The sequence below is a fragment of the Sorghum bicolor genome, chromosome 8 (genome assembly GCF_000003195.3).
Source record: "Sorghum bicolor cultivar BTx623 chromosome 8, Sorghum_bicolor_NCBIv3, whole genome shotgun sequence".
Classification (NCBI taxonomy): domain Eukaryota; kingdom Viridiplantae; phylum Streptophyta; class Magnoliopsida; order Poales; family Poaceae; genus Sorghum; species Sorghum bicolor.
This window is the reverse complement of record NC_012877.2, coordinates 32,399,091-32,419,816: the sequence shown is the minus strand read 5'-3', so window position 1 is coordinate 32,419,816 and position 20,726 is coordinate 32,399,091.

Below are 20,726 nucleotides of genomic sequence, written 5' to 3'. Positions count from 1 at the left end.
GGAATAAAATGGGTGAGTGAAAGAATGGTGTTAAGAGAGGATTAAGAGGGGCAGGCTGCTGGTTGCGCGTGAGAAAAAAAAGAAGCAAATATGGCTGCATGCATTCTTGTAGTTAAAGATGAGAGGAATTCCAATAAATTAAATGGGGTTAGAGAATTAATAGAGAAAGGAATTGGTTGTTGTACTCTTGCATAAAGGGAAGGGAGAGGCGCCAGTGCAGCAGCAAGAGAAATGACTGCTATTATGTTCATGTAATGGAGTAAAGAAGTATTGCTAAAAGAGAAATAAAGAGGGATGTGTGACCATGGGAATTAAGAGATGATGAATGAGATGTGTGCTTCAGTTTTTGCATGACAGGAAGGAGAGAGGCACCATACAGATGATCACGGAAACTTCTCCACATGAAAGAGACAGAAGAAATTATGGGCTAAGGAATTAAGTGCAGCGGTTATTTTACATAAGAAATTAGCACCGTGAAGAAGAGAGAAAAGACTAACTGCTGCCATTGCATGTATGAGAAAAGTAAATATTAGAGGGAATAAAAGGATGCTATTATAAGAGGGTTGAAGAGAGACATGCAAAGGAGGTGAGGCTCAGGAATTAAGATTGGAAGTTACTTACTGCAATATATGCATGAGAGAAAAGGAGAAAGAACCAGGAGAGGAGAGTGGGCAGCATCTTTCACGCAATATGGCTGCTGCATTGTTGAGAAAGGAGAGGAGGAATTATGGTTATTAATTTCTGCATGGATGCATGCAATGGAATAGAGGAGACAACAGCATGAGGTGGCCGGCCAGCAGTTTTTACTTAGTTGTCAAGGCAATAATGTTGGAGGGATTAAGAGGGATTGAAGAGAGCAATGTAAAGAAGATAGGACCAAGGAATTGTGGGAGGAGAATTACTGCTGGTATAACTTTTGCATGGAGGAAAAGGATTGTGCAGCAACAACAAGAGGTTGACCAGGTGCAAGAGTGGAAATAAAAGATCCCATGTACTTATGTGTGTGTGTGAGAGAAGCATGGTCTGCTGTTTCTGCATGCAAGAGTAGAACAGAAATTGATGGAGTAAAGGAGCACTCTTAAGAGAATTGTGCATGCCTAGTAAATTATGGGACAAAGTAATTATGTGCATTTATTTTGCATGAGAGTAGAGAGGGCGTGGGAGCAGTAGAAGAATGACGAGATCACCCATGACTGGTCATGCCTTTCATTTGAGTAATTGCAGAAAAAGTAGAAAGAAGATTAAGGAGGAGTACTAAGTGTTGATGTTATTTTGCAGGAGGGGGAGACAATGGGTGTTAGCAGGAATAGGGGAGATGTCGACTAGGGAGAGGTGAGTGCAACCACTTCTAATTTTGTGAACTAATGGAGAGAAAACCGGAGGTGTTAAGGAAAGGTGTGGTTAAGAGAGGCGTGACCAAGAGAATTAAGCGAGGAGTTATATGAAGCTGTTGTTTTATGCATGCGAAAGAAATGATGTGGGGCAACAGGGAAGATGTATGTCTGCCCTTTACTCATGTATTTGAGATGAAGTGGTAACCAACGTAGAGTAAAGAGGAAAATTAGAGAGAATGTTTCATGTGATCAAGGAGAGAGCTACTATTGTTGTTCCTACATGTAAATGTCTGGAAGGGAAGGGCGACCAGGAAAGAATTGCTGCAGCATTTCCACGTGAAAGAGAGAGGGAGATAGGGGCAGCTAGGAGTTGGGAGAAAGAAAGAGAGGTGTGTTGAGCCGAGTTGTGCTTGACCCAACACAAGTGAAAGATGTTAATTATCCATTGGGAAAATGAGAGAATGTGTACTTGGTTGGATTGACCCAAAAAAATTCATGGGCACCAAAATAACTGAGAGCTCAAGAAAGAAAACAAAGGAGAGAAAGAGAGAATGGGTCATGCTAGATTATTTGATAGGATGTCGGCAGAGGACTTTTGTTATTTTGGGGAGATGATTAGGATCAACCCTAGGTGTATTTTAGAAACAAATAAATTTATTTTCCACACAAAAACACAGTGCAAAGGCATGAATGCAACAAATCACTAAGTTGTATTCGAAAAAATTTAGAAGCTCACATTTTCCACTATCTAGATATCAACAACTTAACTAAAGTTGGGAATCTTTTAGGAAAATGATAAAACCATTTAATGTTATTTAGAGTTTTCTAAGTCACATCCTAAAATAAGAATTTTGGGGTGTGACAGCCAACAACTATTTATAAGCCCCTCAAACAAATAGAGCTGTTGGCTCTTTCATTGGGCTAAAATCAGAGTCACTGGACGCGCCGCAGGGAACCACCAGACGCTCAAGCTCTATGTTCGGTGCCCTAAAAACTGCCACGTGTCCCCCTATCCACTTTCGCACATTGATCTCTAACGGTCACCTGCAGAGCACCGGACGCGGTCAAGTTGGCACCGGACACGTCCGGTGCACACCGGTCACGTGCGCAGAGAGGTCTACAAATGCACGGGGTCACCGAACGCTGTGCACCGGACTCGTCCAGTGTTTACCGGTCTCATACGTAGGGAGGTTCGCCATTGGTTCGCACATTGAACATGGAGCATCAGACTCACTCCGGTGCGTCCGGTGCCCTATCAGAAAACTACGCAGTCTAGCGCACCGACCCTAACAAGCACCGGACTCGCACACAGTAGATCTCCTGCGTCCGGTGCGCTCTGCACTCTCTGGTTAGATACCGATATAGCACCAGACGCTTCTGGTGCCTCTGTGCACTGCGTTCGGTGAAACACTCCCGCGACTTCTCCAAACATCCCACTGGCGCAATATAAAATATGCATTTCATTTTCTCAAAAGCGTCGAATCCCGCCGAGCAAGCTCGGCAGGAGGGCGACAGGAACCCAAACCCTCTCTCTACCCTTTAGACTCCACTTCCTTCTCAAAGTGTGCCAATAACACCAAGTGTATACCAACAAGTGCACGTGTGTTAGCATTTTTATAATAATTTTCTTCAAAGGAGTTTAGTTAGCTCACTAGGTTCTAAATGCATGCACATGAACAATGACACCTAGTGGCACTTGATAACCACTTAGCCAAAGAATTACCCTCTTTATAGTATGGCTATCTATCCAAAATGTGATCACACCCTCTATGTTGTCTTGATCACCAAAACCAAAACCCTAAGCAATACCTTTGCCTTGATCTCCATAGAGTTTTGTTTTTCTCTTTCTTCTTTTCTAAGTTGAGCACTTGATCATCTTATGGTCATCACCATCATCACCATGATTATCACTTGCTCCATCACTTGGCATGTACCAACCTCATTAAGTCTACACACACTTAGTATAGAGGCTAGTACTAGGGTTTCATCAATTATCCAAAACCAAACTAGGGCTTTTAGACCGTTTGCACGCATACAAACTGGCCTGACCACCACCAAAGGTAACTGAATACAGTCTTGAGTTATTTAATCTGCAATGCTTGTCTTGACCACTAAACTTGTGTGATTTGTGCTCGATAGATCAGAGATCTTGACCGGACGTCAGTCTTTGTTTCGCTAGCCCCTAGCATGGAGCAGCCAGTGGGAGTGGACCCACAGTGACAAAGATGCTAACAAGGAGGAGCCATCCGTGGAAGGCCAAGCCACAGGCAAGAGACCGAAGACCTCTGAGTCATCACGGGAGAGGGCAGCCTCACTGGGACGAGCTCGAGGTCCGTCGACCACCGCCGAGTCACTTGCTGGAGATCTAGTGCCAAAGTGCCATCGAGTACACCGGGTGCTTGACGAAGAAGAAGAAAAGGGGGCGCCGACCTAGTCCACCGGTCGTGGAGACTCCCCAAAGTCATCTCACCATCAAACGTGCAGCCGTCGACGGAGCCGACCACCGCCACGACTACGAGCGACCAGGCGCATCCAGAACAGCCGTGGCCAGTGGCAGCGACTGGACGTGCCAGGTATACAGTATTTTCTACATCCCATTGAGCTTTTGACCTGTAAGTAAAAAAATCTCTTGCAAAAAATAAATGCCTAGCCAGTTATAATTAATGCGATGTAAAAAACTTCATAGGGCGGCTTCCGATGTAGATTCAGGCGTGATCAGGGTGAAGGGCCGAGACTGGCAGAACCAGTCACCGAGCAGCCTTTGCCGGAATGCCCTGTGACATCCCTGAGCAGAGTGGGGATGGGCGAGCAGGACGATGCGCTTCCACTGAGTGACCTACCAACAGAGCTGGTGGGGGCTCCCTCCACCGATCATCTAGAAGCGCCATCTGACCAACTAGCGACACCGCTCGATGTCGCTGGTCGGGGGAAAGGCGTGATGGCCCCTTCAACTATGGTGAGGGGCAGTGCCGACTGTGAGATATCTAATGAAGGGAGTACACTAGCCATTGCCATTTGTGGTCGAAGGAGCTTCCCAAGTGGTAAGGACAGGAGGAGAGGTTAGGAAAGCCTTAAGTTGCGCAAATGCCACGTCAGCCTCCTCGGTCCAGGTGAACTTGTCGGACACTTTTAGCAATTTGAAGAAAGGTAGCCCTTTTTCTCCTAGCCGAGATATGAAACTGCTGAGGGCAGCCATGCACTGGTGAGCTTCTGCACGTCCTTCACTTTCCTTGGTGGTCGCATATCAAGGATTGCCTTGACTTTAGAGGGAACCAGGCTTATGCCGTCGCGACTGACAACGTTGTCGAGCAGTATAACAGAGGGAACCCTAAAGACACATTCTTTTGGGGTTGAGCTTCCATTTATATTGATTGAGTGCTTTGAAGGTTTGATCAAAGTTGTCGATCAAAGTGCTGGCGTCCCTAGTTTTCACATCAACATCATCGATGTAGGCCTCGACTAGGTCATCCTATATCTTGTCGTGGAGACGTTGCTGAATGGCACGTTGGTATGTGGCCCCAGTCATATAGCAATTGCTTCAAAATGGGTAATGAAAGAGGTTTTAATCTGATCATCAGCGTTTCAAGAGACCTAGTGATAACTAGAGTAGCAGTCGAAGAAAGAAGGAAGTTCGTAGTCGGCCGTAGAGTCGACCACTTCGTCGATACAAGGGAGACCAAAGGGGTCTTTAGGACAGTGTTTGTTGAGATCAATGTAATCAATGCACATTCTCCATTCATTATTCTTTTTTCTTACAAGTACTGGATTGGCAAGCCAATCTGGATGTAATCAATGTCCTCCTTTTTGTCATGAGTGAATTGTTGTAATTTTTGCTTGATAGGTCTGGTGGTCTTCAAGACATTCAAGGAGTGCTCGATCAGGTGCCGGAGAACAACGGGCGTATCTGTTGGTTTCTATGCGAAAATACTTGCGTTGTCCCTCAAAAACTTGACGAGCGTGTCTTCCTATTTAGGATCCAAGGTGGCTCCGATAAGATCCATCTTCTCGGGATCATTATCAACCAGCTAGATTTCTTTGTGCTCCTTGGACTTGACATTCTTCCTTGGGGCCTCTAGCTCAGGGTTCTCGAGCCGGTCGGAGGCGTCTGTGCTGCTTGAGTTGCGGTCTCTGCCATCTAAACCGAGAGGTATATGGCCTCGGTGATCTTGAAGCTTTCTTCCTCACATGTATTAGGTGTGTAGACATTGCCCTTGATTGTGAGACTCCCTTTCTCAGTGGGCATCTTGAGCACTAGGTACGAATAATGTGGTACTGCCATAAACGTGGTGAGTGACGGACGACCTAGAATGGCGTGGTACGTCCCTTCAAAGTCGGTGACCACAAAGTTTACAAAGTTGATGCAGAAGTGGACTGGAGTACCAAATTGCACAAGAAGCGAGCTTCATATGGCTTCCAATCTGCTTGATCTAGCTTGAGGGCAGGGAGACTGTTGTGAAACAAGATGTCGATAGAGCTGTCACCGTTGACAAGCACACATTCAAAACAAATGTTGTTGATGCATGGATCCAAAATTAGGGGAAAACGCCCCGGTCCAGAGATGGTGGCTCATCGGTGTTGTCTATCGATGAGACCAGGCGGGATACTTTGGATCAGCGATAAGGCCGTCAGCACTATCGACGTTGAGCACACCTTTCTGAGAAGCTTACGCTCTCTCTTGGATTCAATCGATACCTTGCCACCTAAAGATGGAATGGACGACATTGGTCGGGTTAACATATTGGTGGCATGGGTCTCGGTCCTAGTCCTCGTCTTCATCCTCGCAGTTGCACCTATCATGGTTGCCTATAGCCTTCGCGGCGTCATCCTAGATGATCTGTTGCACGTAGATGTTCTTGAGGTCGTGGCAGTTCTCCATTGTGTGATTGGACCAAGGATGGAGGTGGCATGGACCCTTCAAGGCCTTGTTGTAGTTATCCTGGTAGTCATGATGACCTGTGAACCTGTTGATGCAAAAGTGGATCTGCAAACACAAAGGGCTGATACCCGATTCAATGTTAAGGTGTGCCAGCCGATTTGACCTTACAATCAACAAAGGTGGTAACTCGAACACTTTGGTCCCGACAACAGCGATGCGCCTGGATGTCACGGCCAAGATGTATTCATGCGGAACTCGAGAACTCATCGAGTATGACTCGAAGAATTCTTAAGAACTTGTAAGTAAAAAGAAAATATGCGAGGTGACGAAGTCATCGAAAGTAGATGCGAAAATAGATGTAAAACTTTGTGTATAATTGATTGGATTGTCCTCTTACATCGCTACCACGTCTATATTTATACCTTGTCCTAAAGAGTTACAACCAGGTACAACTAGGATTCAAATTCCAAACTAAACAGAATCCATATACAAAACAAACTCTAATAATTATGGAAAATAATTATTCATCTACCCTAGGCGATCGGCACACCATCATCATCTTTCCGATGATTCCTACATCTTCCTCCACCACCATTAGCATATTCATCCTCCATCAGCATCAGCAATCGTCAATATCGACCATCAGCATAGATCAACTACCATTCCTGGACTTGATCATATCCTGCTGCTTTATCATCGGTATCATAAGCCATCGGCAACTCCATTGTCAACCAGTTATTACTTTTTCATCTGCCGACCCAAACTCCATTAACCTTCGTAATACGTGTCCAAAAATGGTGTCAACAGAACCTTTTCACTGTGTTGACCTCATGGTCGTTGTCGCTGGGCCTCTTACCCCTAAAGTCGTCACGGTGGTCGCGGCGCCTATCCCATCCTTTCCTCCGTTCTTGGTTGTCGTTGCAGCAAGGATTGCGACTGTCGAATATCCCACGGTTGCCGCAGTTCTTATCCCATCAAGGCGGGTGGTTAAGTTGCTGGCTTCCTCTAACATCTTATCTGATCAGTTTTTCCGCGTCATCGGCGTCGGCGTAGTTCTTGGCGGTAGCGAGAAGCTCGGCGACCGTGGTCGGCCTTTTACGAAGTAACTTGCTCCGAAGGGCTTCGTGATAATGAAGGCCTTTGATGAATGCGAAGATTGCTTCATTATTGGAGATTTTTAGAATCTTAAGACACATATCCGAGAAACATTGGATGTAGTCATGCAGTAGTTTGTTCTTGCGACCCCGTATTGTCTCAAGATCATACTTGTTGCCAGGTTGCTCGCAGGTGGCTATGAAATTGTTGATGAATGCTTGGCGTAATTCTACCCGTGAGTTGAACTAGTTCTCTAGTAGGCCGAGCAGCCATTGATGGCTGGCTTGATCAAGGACGACAGGGAAGTAGTTCGCCATTACGTGCTCGTCACCCATAGCTGATTGGACAACAATCTCATAGAGGGTGATCCAGTTCCTGGGGTTCTCCTTGCCATCATACTTCTTAAGCTTTTCTTACTTGAAGTTGTGAGGCCAGATGACTTGTCAGAGGTGTGGAGAAAACTGCTTTAATCTAGAGGGGGCCGTGTATGGTATCATACTCGATACATCGGATATTGTCATGTGTTGCTTGGTCATTGATGCACTTATTGATGTGGTCTCGAACGTCTTTTGTTGCGAGATTGTGGCGGAGATCATAGTCCGCTCTCTGGTTGAATTCTTGGTTGTGACCACTGTTGATATTTGGTAACGCAATAAGGGAATGATCTGCAAGCGCACGGATATCAGTGAGCATTTCACCTGGGAGGTTATCCAGAGTATCGTATTTATATTTCTACCATTGGGAGAAAGGGTGCATCTGACTAACCAAATCTATTGCTACTATCCCTTTAGGCTACAAAGAATGTTTCTCGATGTGAGCGATGTATAGAGAAGACTACAACCGTAGTCTCGTTCTAACCTTGGTAAGGATGATCTATTGTTCTATTGGGGAAGCTTACGGAATCTAGACACCACAAAGGATGTTTGCCCCGCGCCTATAAACCTACCCGTCCTGCTAACGAGATGTGGGCTGCAAAGGTAACTCAGAAATGTCACGTTCCTCGCTACTACCACGGTCCAGCTAGTCCGGGGATATCTATGAGTACCCTAGCCCAAACACCACGTTTACGCTAGCAATGATTACTCTAAACTCAACTAGAAGAGATCAAAGTAAACTCATAAACCAAAGAACAATAAAACAAGAACTTACTAGAATTAGAAGTCGAATTACTGAAGAATCCTAGGAGCAAGCCTCGGGTTAGAAGACTTGATCCCGCAGGTACAACCTCAGAGTAGACACGGACAGGCCGGGCTTCCTCCGATCTACACCTCCACTCTATATCTCTCAATCTAGTAGAAACTAGAAGATCTAATTCTACTCACATTGGATGCTAAGCCTAAAATAAATTTTATTTAGGGGATAGGTATTCCTTCGAGGGCACCTCTCAACTCTATGATGAACTTGTCTCCTCAAGGGGCCCAGGGGTCTGGTTATATAGTCCCTTCAAGTGAATATGGGCCGTTGGATCAAACCAACATTGATTGAGCAGTTATCCTTGATCCTTTAGGTCGGTGGAGCGTTATCCCCGAAGAGAGTCCTGATTGGACTCTGGGACAGGGCGGGCGCCCTGCCTCCGGGCCCGTTCGGCCTCCGCTTCCTTCCCGTGGCTTCTGGAGTCTTCTAGATGTCAGATAATTGCGCGGCACATTAATATCTCTATGTAAACCCGACGTGTGGGCCTTTCTTCCATATTTCCGGATAACCCCCTGCAGAAATAGACAAACACCAAAACTCGTGGAATTCTGTCAGATAAAACCCTAAGTCTGGGTGTTGGTTGCATTTGGATCCTTTTCTTTATTTATTTGATGATTATATTTGGTACTTAAGGACCGTCAATAACTCCCCCAAGCTTACCTCTTGCTCGTCCCTGAGCAAGGACAAACTCAAGAGTTTCTGCAGTGGTTTCATGCCTTAACAGTAAGATCTCATCTCTGAGTTAGAGTAAACTGTTAAGACTTAAAACTTACTCATTTTACCTTTCACCATGAGGCTTGTAACCGTCACTTGTGTCTTGAGTAGTTAAAAGATAGAACGGTCTAGTCAAGCGCCATGTCTCTTATTCTTGATCAGCTATAGCTCTAGAGTTTTTGCAGATTTTCAAATAAAACTCAGAGATACCTTGTATGACTCTCTCAGATCTCTCTTTTGTGGTATTTCTGGATCCTTACCAAGGCAGTAATAGTATATGCCTTCTCTCAAAGTATGTGGTATTTTTGGTATGAGGCATAGTGATATTGCCTTCTCTCTCACCCTATTCTAATAAGGTATTGATATCTGGAGCTCATAGGTGGGAGACAGCTAATACATACTTACAAGACATTTATTGCATAGTCAAGCCATGGATCCAGAGAAACGAGTCAATAAGTCAAATCAAGATGTGCATGTGTGGTGAATGAATGGTGTATGGTGATGATGGTGATAATAATGGTGAAAGTCTAATTCTACTTTTGCTCTTTTGAGGGGATATTGCACTTTGAAGCTTTTTGGGGAGAAAGAGATGCTCTATATTTTCTTTTTTCTTTCCTCTCAGGTGGGTATATTGTACCCCTAATTCTACTGTCGGACACTTGTCTATTTTTACCTCTCGTCTCACTTTTTCTTTTCTTCGAGGTTTCGGGCACTTGCTCCTTTTTATTTCCTCGTATCCTCTTTTTTTTAGAGCACTCATCTCCTTAAATAATATAGCAAGTGGTAGTAACCAAGATAACTCGAGCATTTATTTCACAGGGAATAACAGGGATAGGATAATGTTTTTGGCTATTCTCTCCCGGATTAGGAGTAGAATAATTTTATGTGAATCTGGAGATGGAATTGAGTGGATGTATGTGGATGCGTACTTCTAGAGTCGAAGTAGCATGTATGAGTGAACGTGCAAGTGAATCTTGATTTAACCACATGACAAGCTCCTAAGGGTCTACACAGCTTGACCATACTCAATGCTCATAAGCAGTAAAAAGTAAATGTGTGGCTCAAAGTCTAGCAAGCATGTATATATGGCTGTGGTAGGAATTTAAACTCTCATCATACAGGAACTCATCATGTGTTATTTTAAAGATTTTTAAAGATAAAATTCTCCAGAATTCTAGCATATCTATGAACAAATAAACAGCAGCTCAACCTTCCCATATCATATCCGTTAATGACTTAGACTTAAGATCAAGTACTCTTCCCACAAGTTCAGGTTTAGAGCAAATCTTAATTCATAACAGTCATGCCTAAACTTGAGAGAGAGCTCAAACTTGAAAACTAGGTATATGTCAGAGCAACTATTTATTATATACATGTAAGAGTTTATCATTTAAGTTCAGTTTAGCCTAGACACTTTATTTATTAATTTATTTAGCAAACTAAGCAAAGATATATATAAAAGCACAAAATAGTTATTTGGGTTTTTATGATTATGCATCATTTTATTATTTGAGTAAAGTATAAACGCGAGTAGAAACACTTAGCTGGATAAATGGGGGTGCTTTCCCCCAAGCTGGATTTTGACGTAATTTCTTCTGATGTAGCTAGCAGGTGACGGAGGTGTATTTGAATATCGGCAGCACCCTAACAGCGATTAGGATGTCCTCCGTCTGCTAGTCTTCTTTGATCCTTGAATTCTGTGGAGCTCAAATAGACAACAAAACTTCGTGGAACTGGTTAAGTGTTAGTATAAATATCTAGCCTTTATGATGTTGAGCCTCCTCAATAAATGTTATTTATTTAGCAGGATCATGCACTTATTATTTTTATATTTTTATTGTAAGATGAAAACATATTTATTTTATGCCACCACAGTGAATGTACCTATGGGTTTTATGCCATGAACATACTCACATGGGGCTTACTTATTTTTAATATTTTTATTTTCTTTTCTAGATGATATGAACCTGATTAACTAAGCAAACTAATTTAAATAATTGAAGGGAAAAAGGATAGCTACCAAGTTTACCTCTTGGCAAGGCGTTCGATGTTTTTAAGTCCTCCGAACGGGACTCTCCGTTTTCTTAGTCGTTCTGGGATTCGCTGGATGGTGTAGTCGGTGATTCCGGCGGCGCCTCCTCTTCGTTTATAACTATCTTCTCTTGCCACATCTGACTTGGTGCTACGGTCTCCTCAGGACAGTTTTGTTCAAGCTGTATGTCTTCAGACCTTACCACTTCTCCTTCGTAGTCTACCCATCCGTCCTTGATGATTTGCCTCCTCTGGTTTCAGTTGCGTCGCCTTCTTCAGAGGGAAGTGCATGTGAACTTCTCTGGTTCCAATATAGATGATGGCTTTGATAATGTTGAGGAACGGTCTTCGAAGGATGGTGGGTGGATCATACTCGTCTTCTCCCATGTCAATGACCTAAAAATCATCTGGAGCTGAATATATATTGGTTGTAGGGGCATGGTTCCATGCAGGAGCTGATAAGTGACTGCGGCCATTATGTTGACGTCAGATCTGGTGTTGTAGAGTGTCTTCTGAAAAGAGTATCCATTGATCGTGCACTCGATGCTTGGAACATCAGGGTCGTCCTTCTTGATCAGGAAAGGCGACTTGAGTCGACGATCTTGACCTCCTCCGACAAGGATCCAATGTTTTAAGTCTTTTGGACAAGACTTCTCACCGTCTTCATCCTTTAGGTGCATAATTTCATTAGTTGTGGACCTTGACGTCTGCACCTCTTAATACAGTATCACCCATGTTCTTCGTTTGCCCAGCAGTTCGAAGTACGGTGTTGGCAGTATCCTACTCACTGTGTTTGTGCTCGTAGATCCAGGTCCTTCACTTGGTGGAGTCTGGGAGTTGTAAAACTCCTCCATGTTTTGCTTGAAGTGTACCTGTTCATAGAGACAAGGCAGAGATCAAGTGCATGGGCCCTGTTGGTGGAAAACACCAACAGAACCAAAAGTGTATTTGTTCTTCTCTAACCTTAAGCATAGTGAGCAAGACAAAGTTGATAGGATCATGAGTGTAGCATTTGAAACATTTGTCAGATCAGATGGCTCAACCTAATGGAAAGATAATCTATGTTTATATCTTCCAAAGATTGAATGTGCAACATATTAGCTTATATGATTAGGAGTGTGGGATCACGAAGGTAGTACTAAGAACAAAGATTAAAGGACTAAACATGTTGAATTAATTGGGTTGGTTAATTTGGAGCTACAAATCATACATGTTTGTCTCTTTTATTCATGTGTATGCCAGAACGAAGGAGAAGCTTATGAAAGTGATGGTATAGTATCACCTTGTGGAAGCTTTCCTTTCTTAGCAGTTGTGCATCGTGTTTGTGGCACCCTCCATGGATCATCTCTTTATGATGAATGAGCTATGTCCTTCTTGTACAAGTCATTAAATTTCATGTGTCTCCTTTATCTCCAATGTGAGTTTGTATCTCAGGACTTCCCAGGTTGATATTGAAAGTTTTCCTGCAGGGGTTAGTCCGACAAAATTTACCAATGCCTACTCAAGCAGTTTTTAGTTCAGTAACCAAACTAGACTCCATGTCTAATCACATTAAGGAAGGCTATTTAACCTAAGCACCACGCTTAATTTAAATGCCAATGGAAGTATGTCCAGTACTTAAAAACTAACACTTACTAGGATAAACATAGGTAACACGATGGCTTATAGAGATCTACTTAAGTGGAGATGAAGTAGTGTGATTAGTATTTAACAAATCAAGCATGTCTCAAAGGTAGGGATAACCAACATAGCAACATGGCAAAAGATGTTTTTATGTGAAGTACTCCCCCAAGCTTGAATTTTTCAAAATTCAAGATTGGATGAATTTAATTCAATGTTGCATGATGATTGGTTGGGCATACCTTGCGCTTGTCATTCACCGGATCTTCTTGCTCCAATCCTAGAAAGGTTAGTGACACGAATACCCGAAGGAATATTTCTATAATTATCTTTATATGCTTAATACACAAGGTAATGTTGCAAATAATTAAAAGTTCATGTTATGATCTGATAAGTGCTTGTTTTAGGACACTAAGCTTGTCCTTGGGAAACCATCAATCAACTCAACGAGATCTGCAATATTTATTATAGACATATGCATCGACAACCGCCCTTTTAAAGTTTTTATAAACAAAAAGGAAGAGGGGGTTGGAGATCTTAAATGTGGTGATGTTGGAGAGACCAATAGATTGGGAAGATGTTTTATATGAGCAAGGACTTGGTGAGGTATTTATGAAATAACTTCCATGCTCACTGTTGTTTCTCTCATAATCAAACTCCAAGGATGATTTTTCATGAATGCTTAAAATTCCTCTAGGATTGTCTCTCAAGTTTGTTTTGTCCATCCGTTTAGTTGTGATAGCACATGGATTTTTAATGCCCTCTAGCCATTGATGTTGCTCTTCTCGATCCTCCTTGTGGTCTTGGTGAGCATAGTAGAAATTATTAAGATCAAGGATGGGTTGGATAGCCAAACCATGGGATTGAAATGTTTGGAAATTGGCTATTGAAACTTCCTTTCCTCGTCTGGGAGATGATTCCTTCTCTATTTCTAAGAATTTTTTATGAAGACTAGTGCAAGAAGGATGTCCACAAATGAAGACATACCTTGCTTTACTAACAGATAAAGAAAGAAAAACTCTACCAAAGGTTATATGATTAAGACCAATGTGAAAATATCCAGGAAAAATTAAAAGATTATAGGGCTAGGTTTAAACCAGAATTTATAGAAAGATTAAAAGATTCCCTAGGTGTAGCTTAAAAGTTCATTATCTTCTTGATTAAAAGATATGACCTCAGCTATAGAAAATGGTTGGTTTTGACCTATTGCAATCAACTCCGGACACAGATCATAATTAGGGGCAGGACTTGTTGACTCCCATGGTCTATGGCTGGTCTCCGAAGGTGCAAAGAATTCAATAATAGGTATGGAATTTGAGTTATCCATAAAGATGGAAAAAATAAAAAGATAAAAGTATAAAAGTATAATACAAGATACTAGTTCAATCAAACATAAAAGCAATAGTGGTACCATACATACATCAAAATCTTTTGATTTTCATGAATGATCCTATTTGTCATGCAAACATGTCTATATTTTCTAATCATGTCCTTAGCAAAGTATGAATGCTATGTCAACCATCTTTACCTTGCTTTGTTGGAAGAGAGGCATGTCATATAAATGTGGAGGTGCGCTCATCTCAAGTTGGAGAAGTCAAGTATGTTCAATTCATTCCTCAACTTGCAAAATCTCTTCTCATCAAGTGGCTTAGTGAAGATGTCGGCTAGTTGATCTTCGGTGCCAATGCTTTCAATGCTAATATCACCCTTTTGTTGATGGTCCCTTATGAAATGGTGCCTTATGTCAATGTGCTTGGTTCTTGAATGTTGAACCAAATTTTGTGTCATCTTGATTGCACTCTCATTGTCACATAGCAAAGGCACATTCTTGAATTTGATTCCAAAGTCATTCAAGGTAGCTTTCATCCAAAGCAATTGTGCACAACAACTACCGGCACTAATGTATTCGGCCTTGGCGGTTGATAGTGCAACACTATTTTGTTTCTTTGATGACCATGAAACTAGAGACCTTCCTAGCAATTGACAAGTGCCACTTGTGCTCATTCTATCAATCTTGCATCCACCATAGTCGGAGTCTGAATATCCAATCAATTCAAAGTTAGACCCCTTGGGATACCATAATCCAACATTATGAGTGCCCTTAAGATACCTCAATATCCTTTTGGTTGCCTTCAAGTGACTTTCTCTAGGTGAAGCTTGGTATCTTGCACATTTGCACACACTAAACATCACATCCGGCCTTGATGCGGTGACATAGAGTAAACTTCCAATCATGGATCGGTATAGCTTTTGATGTATCATGTTCCCACTTGCATCACTACCTAATTGATCATTTGTGCCCATAGGTGTGCTCTTTGGTTTAGATTCTTGCAACCCAAACTTCTTGATCATGTCCTTGATGTACTTGCCTTGACTTACAAAAGTGCCATCCTTCATTTGCTTGATTTGAAGTCCAAGGAAGTAACTAAGCTCTCCAATCATGGACATCTCAAACTCATTTGCCATCATTCTTCCAAACTCTTCATAAAAGTCTTGATTGGTTGATCCAAAGATGATATCATCAACATAGATTCGCAACACAAACAAGTCATTGCCTAGCTTCTTGGTGAAGAGGGTAGTGTCAACCTTTCCCATCTTGAACCCTTTAGAGAGAAGGAAATCTCTCAATATCTCATAAAATGCTCTAGGTGCTTGCTTCAAACCATACAATGCCTTCTTGAGCTTGTAAACATGGTTGGGTTTCTTGTCATCTTCAAAACCGGGAGGTTGTTCAACATAAACCAACTCATTTATGTATCGATTGAGAAATGCACTCTTCACATCCATTTGATATAGCTTGATGTTGTGGGCACAAGCATAGGCTAATAATATTTAATTGCCTCCAATCTTGCAACCGGTGCATATGTTTCTCCAAAGTCAAGACCTTCAACTTGAGTATAACCTTGTGCTACTAGTCTTGCTTTGTTTCTCACAACTACACCATCTTGATCTTGCTTGTTTCTAAAGACCCACTTGGTACCAATCACATTGTAGTTCTTTGGCCTCTCGAAAAGCTCCCACACTTGATTTCTTATGAAGTTGTTCAAATCTTCATGCATGGCATTTACCCAATCAGAATCCTTTAATGTATCTTCTATTTTCTTTGGTTCCTCAAATGAGACAAATGAGTAGTGCTCACAAAAGGATGCTAGCCTTGATCTTGTTTGCACACCACTTTGAATACCACCATTGACTTGATCCAATGGATGATCCCTTGCTATGCTTGTAGGTTGGAGTATTAGAAGTTGATTGCTTCCATTAGCTTGATTTTGATTTTGATCATCATCATGAGATCCACTAGTACTTGCTTGATTTGTATCAATTTGCACTTCTTGATTGATCATGTGAATATCATTATCATCATCAACTTTCATTGGCCTTATGTCACCAACATCCATGTTCTTCATTGCATTTTCCAATTGATCTCCTCTCACATCATCAAGATTTTGAGCTTCACTTTGAGATCCCTCGGTTTCATCAAACTCAACATCATGGACTTCTTCCAATGTGCCATTTGTCAAGTTCCAAACTCTATATGCTTTGCTTGTGGTGGAATAACCAAGTAAGAACCCTTCATCACATTTCTCCTCAAATTTGCTCAATCTAGTGCCTTTCTTGAGAATGTAGCATTTGCAACCAAACACTCTAAAGTATGCAATGTTGGGCTTTCTTCCATTCAATAGCTCATATGGTGTCTTCCCAAGCTTTCCATGGCAATAGAGAAGGTTGCTACAATAGCAAGCCGTGTTGATAGCTTCACTCCAAAATGAATGGCTAACATTGTATTCACTAAGCATTGATCTAGCCATATCAATCAAGGTTCTATTATTCCTTTCAACTACACCATTGGATTGAGGAGTGTATGTTGGAGAGAATTGATGTCCAATGCCAAGATCATCACATAATTCCTCAATTCTTGTGTTCTTGAATTCACTACCATTGTCACTTCTAATCTTCTTGATAGTGGTTTCAAACTCATTTTGCACCCTCTTGACAAAAGACTTGAATAGATCACAAACATCACTCTTGTCATAGAGGAAGAACACCCAAGTGTATCTAGTGTAGTCATCTACTATCACAAATCCATACTTGTTGCCACCAATGGTAGTGTATGTTGTTGGCCCAAATAAATCCATGTGCAATAGCTCAAATGCCTTTGATGTGCTCATTTCACTTTTCTTAGGATGTGCATTTCCAACTTGCTTTCCGGCTTGACAAGCACTACATGGTTTATCCTTCTCAAAAGTGACATCCTTCAAACCTCTAACTAAGTCATGCCTCAATAGTTTGTTCAATTGTTTCATTCCAACATGACCAAGCCTTCTATGCCACAACCAACCCAAACTTGATTTGCTAATTAGGCATGATGGCAATTGAGTGTCACTATCATTGAAATCAACCAAGTATAAGCTACCATGCCTAAAACCTTTGAATATCAAGTTTGATCCATCAACACTAACAACCTCAACATCATCACTTCCAAAGATGCACTTGAAACCAAGGTCACAAAGTTGTGCAATTGACAAGAGATTGAAATCAAGGCTCTCAACTAGCAACACATTTGATATGCTCATGTCATTTGAGATAGCAATTTTACCAAGCCCCTTGACCTTGCCTTTCTTGTTGTTGCCGAAAGTGATAGAATCAAAGCCACCATTTTGATTTGTATCAATTGATTTGAACATAAAAGACTCCCCGGTCATATGTTGAGTGCACCCACTATCAAGCACCCAATGCCTTCCTCCGGCTTTGTAATTGACCTACAAGACAAGATCAATTCTTTTTAGGTACCCAAACTTGATTGGATCCTCCAAGGTTAGCAACTAAGCTCTTTGGTACCCAAATGGCTTTCTTCTTTGAGCCCATCCATGGTGCACTAATGAACTTAGCATGAACACCTTTTGTATCCTTGGTAAGCACATAAAAGGAATTGAGCTTAATTGAGGATACATGAGCTTTGGGTTTCTTGTTCATGCATTGTTGCTCTAGGTGACCAACTTGCTTGCAAGCTTTGCAATACCGACCATTGTTCTTCACAAAACTAGTCTTGTGAGGAGCAAAGGCGGCCTTGCCATTCTTGGGGTTATAGCCTAATCCCTCTTTGTAGAGAGAAGCTCTTTGGCTACCCAAGCACATAAGCAAGCGGTCCTCACCACCATAAGCCTTGGCTAAGGTGTGATTGAGCTCTTTCACCTCCTTCTTGAGAACTTCATTCTCAACTTTTAGTGTGGTGTCACAAGTGAAACCATCACTACTAGATGAGGATGATGTAGATGTGCTACATGAAGGGTTAGTAGAAGCAACAACAATAGGCTTACTTAATATATCACATGTTAGGCCTATGTTGCAAGTTTTAGCTTTCTTCATTTTAGTTGGCTCATTTTCACACTTGTTAACTAGAGAGGAATGAGCTTCTTCATGCTTAGTGTGAGCCTTTTGAAGCTTCTTTTGGTCTTCCTTTAGACTCTCATAAGATGCTCTAATCTCATCAAGTTCTTGCTCAAGGGTTTTCTTATCCTTAAGCAAGGCCTTGCACTCCTTTCTAGTTTCTTTATAATGTTGAGTGCAATCTTCTAGCATAGTGATTAGTTCATCTTTAGTTGGTTCATCATCATCACTATCACTATCACTATCATGGTCACTCTCATCATCGGATGATACCTTAGTGGCCTTAGCCATGAAGCATGATGGAGTGTCGAAGATGGAGCTTTTTCGTTGAATGGCAATGCTAGCATGCGCCTTCTTCTTGGTGTTCTCCTCATCACTAGAGGAGTCATCACTATCCCAAGTTGCAACATGGGCATCACCCTTCTTCTTGTTTGAGCCTTCCTTCTTTTCTTGCTTTTTCTTTTGCTTCTTTCTTTCCTTCTTGATAGCATCTTCATCATCACTATCATAAGGACACTTGGCGATGAGATGATCCTTGCTATGGCATCTAAAACACCTCATGGAATAGTCATTCTTCTTGGAGGAGCTCTTCTTCCTTCTTGCCCGATAGCCTTTCTTCTTCATAAACTTGCCAAATCTCTTGACAAGAAGAGCCATCTCCTCATCTTGATCACTATCACAAGAGCTCGCTTCTTCTTCACTTGATGATTCTTGCTTGGCTTTGCCCTTGGATGTGGAGGCCTTGAATGCCACACTTTTCTTCTTCTCATCATCTTTCTTGTCACCATACTTCTTCTTCTTCTTGATCAACTCATCCTTTTCATCATCTTCTCTATAGGCATCATCAGTCATCACCTCTTGAAAGACTTGTTGGGGAGTTGATTCACTAAGAGTTGTCTTGACTAGCAAGGTGATCAATGTGTCAAATCTCTTGGGCAAGCTTCTCAAGAACTTCATAGAGAATTGACTATCTTTTACTTCTTCCCCAAGTGCCTTGAGTTCATTCACAATGACTTGCAACCAGTGAAACATCTCTGGCACACTTTCATCCTCTTGCATCTTGAAGCTTGAGAAATTTTCTTGGAGGATGTAAGCTTTGGCGGTCTTGGTACCTTTGGTGCCCTCAAATGTTTCTTCTAGCTTTGCCCATCCATCATGAGCAACCTCAATGTTCTTGATTTGCTCAAAGGTCTTGTCATCAAGAGCTTCATGAAGAGCACTAATGGCAATATCATTGCATTGAAGCTTCTTCTCTTCAACCGGTGTTGGTGCATTCTCATTTGCAACCTCAAACTTTGTTTCGGTCACCTTCCAAACTTCTCTATTGATTGACTTGAGATGGGTGGTCATCTTGACCTTCCAATAAGCATAATTTGTGCCATCAAAGTAAGGTGCCTTCTTGGTGTTGTTGATATGCAAACTAAGAGCCATTTCTTCACCGTAGGTTGTTAAGCCTCAAAAAAATGGTGCCTCGGCTCCGATACCACTTGAAAGGTCCAAATGGCTAGAGGGGGGTGAATAGCCTATTTAAAATTTCTACAAACTTCAACTAGACAAGTTGATTAGTAAAACAAAAGGCGAAGCTATTCTAGCACTAGCACAACTAAGCTATGCAAGCCACCTAAACAAGTCTAGCAAGAGGGCTAAACACTAAAACACAACAACTCTATTCTAGCAAGAACTAAGCTACACAAGCTAAACTAACTAGGTAGGCAAGTAAGTAAAGAGAGGAGAGTGATTGTTATACCGACGTTGTAGAGACGAGATATATCCAATCAATCACGTACACAATCAGAAGAGAGACCTCGGCAAGAGATGACACAAGATTTTTTACCGAGGTTCACTTGCTTCCCGGCAAGCTACTCCTCGTTGTGGCGATACACCCACTTGATGGATCACGAGCTAATTGGCAATCCAAAGCCAAACCCTCAGCGGGTGCTGCACATCCACTCACAAGATGGGGATCCTCCAAGCCACGAGCAATCCACTAGAGTAGCCAATTGCGATCTCCCGCAGGGAAGGCTCAAGAACCCCTCACAAATCACTTGGTGAGGCTCGAAACAATCTCCAATCATGAGCTCAACACCACTGCCGCTCCAAGCCGTCTAGGGCGTCGGGAAACACCCAAGAGTAACAAGAAATCCGCAGCAAACTCAAGAATCAAGTGCTACTAAATGCAACTCTCAAAGCAATGCACTTGAATCTCACTCAATCTCACTAGGATGAGCAATCAAGCAAGCAGAAGAGTGGAGGGAGTGCTCTCTAGCTCAATGTATGTCTCAAGTAATCAAATATGCAAGTGACAACCTCCCAAAGCTAGCCACCTTCTATTTATAAGCCCCTCAAAGAAACTAGCCGTTGGCCACTTTCACTGGGCTGAAATCGGGGGCACCGGACGCTACTAAGTGAGCACCGGACGCTCGACTCCCTGCGTCCGGTGCACTGGAGTTGGCCACGTGTCCATCCTAAATCTC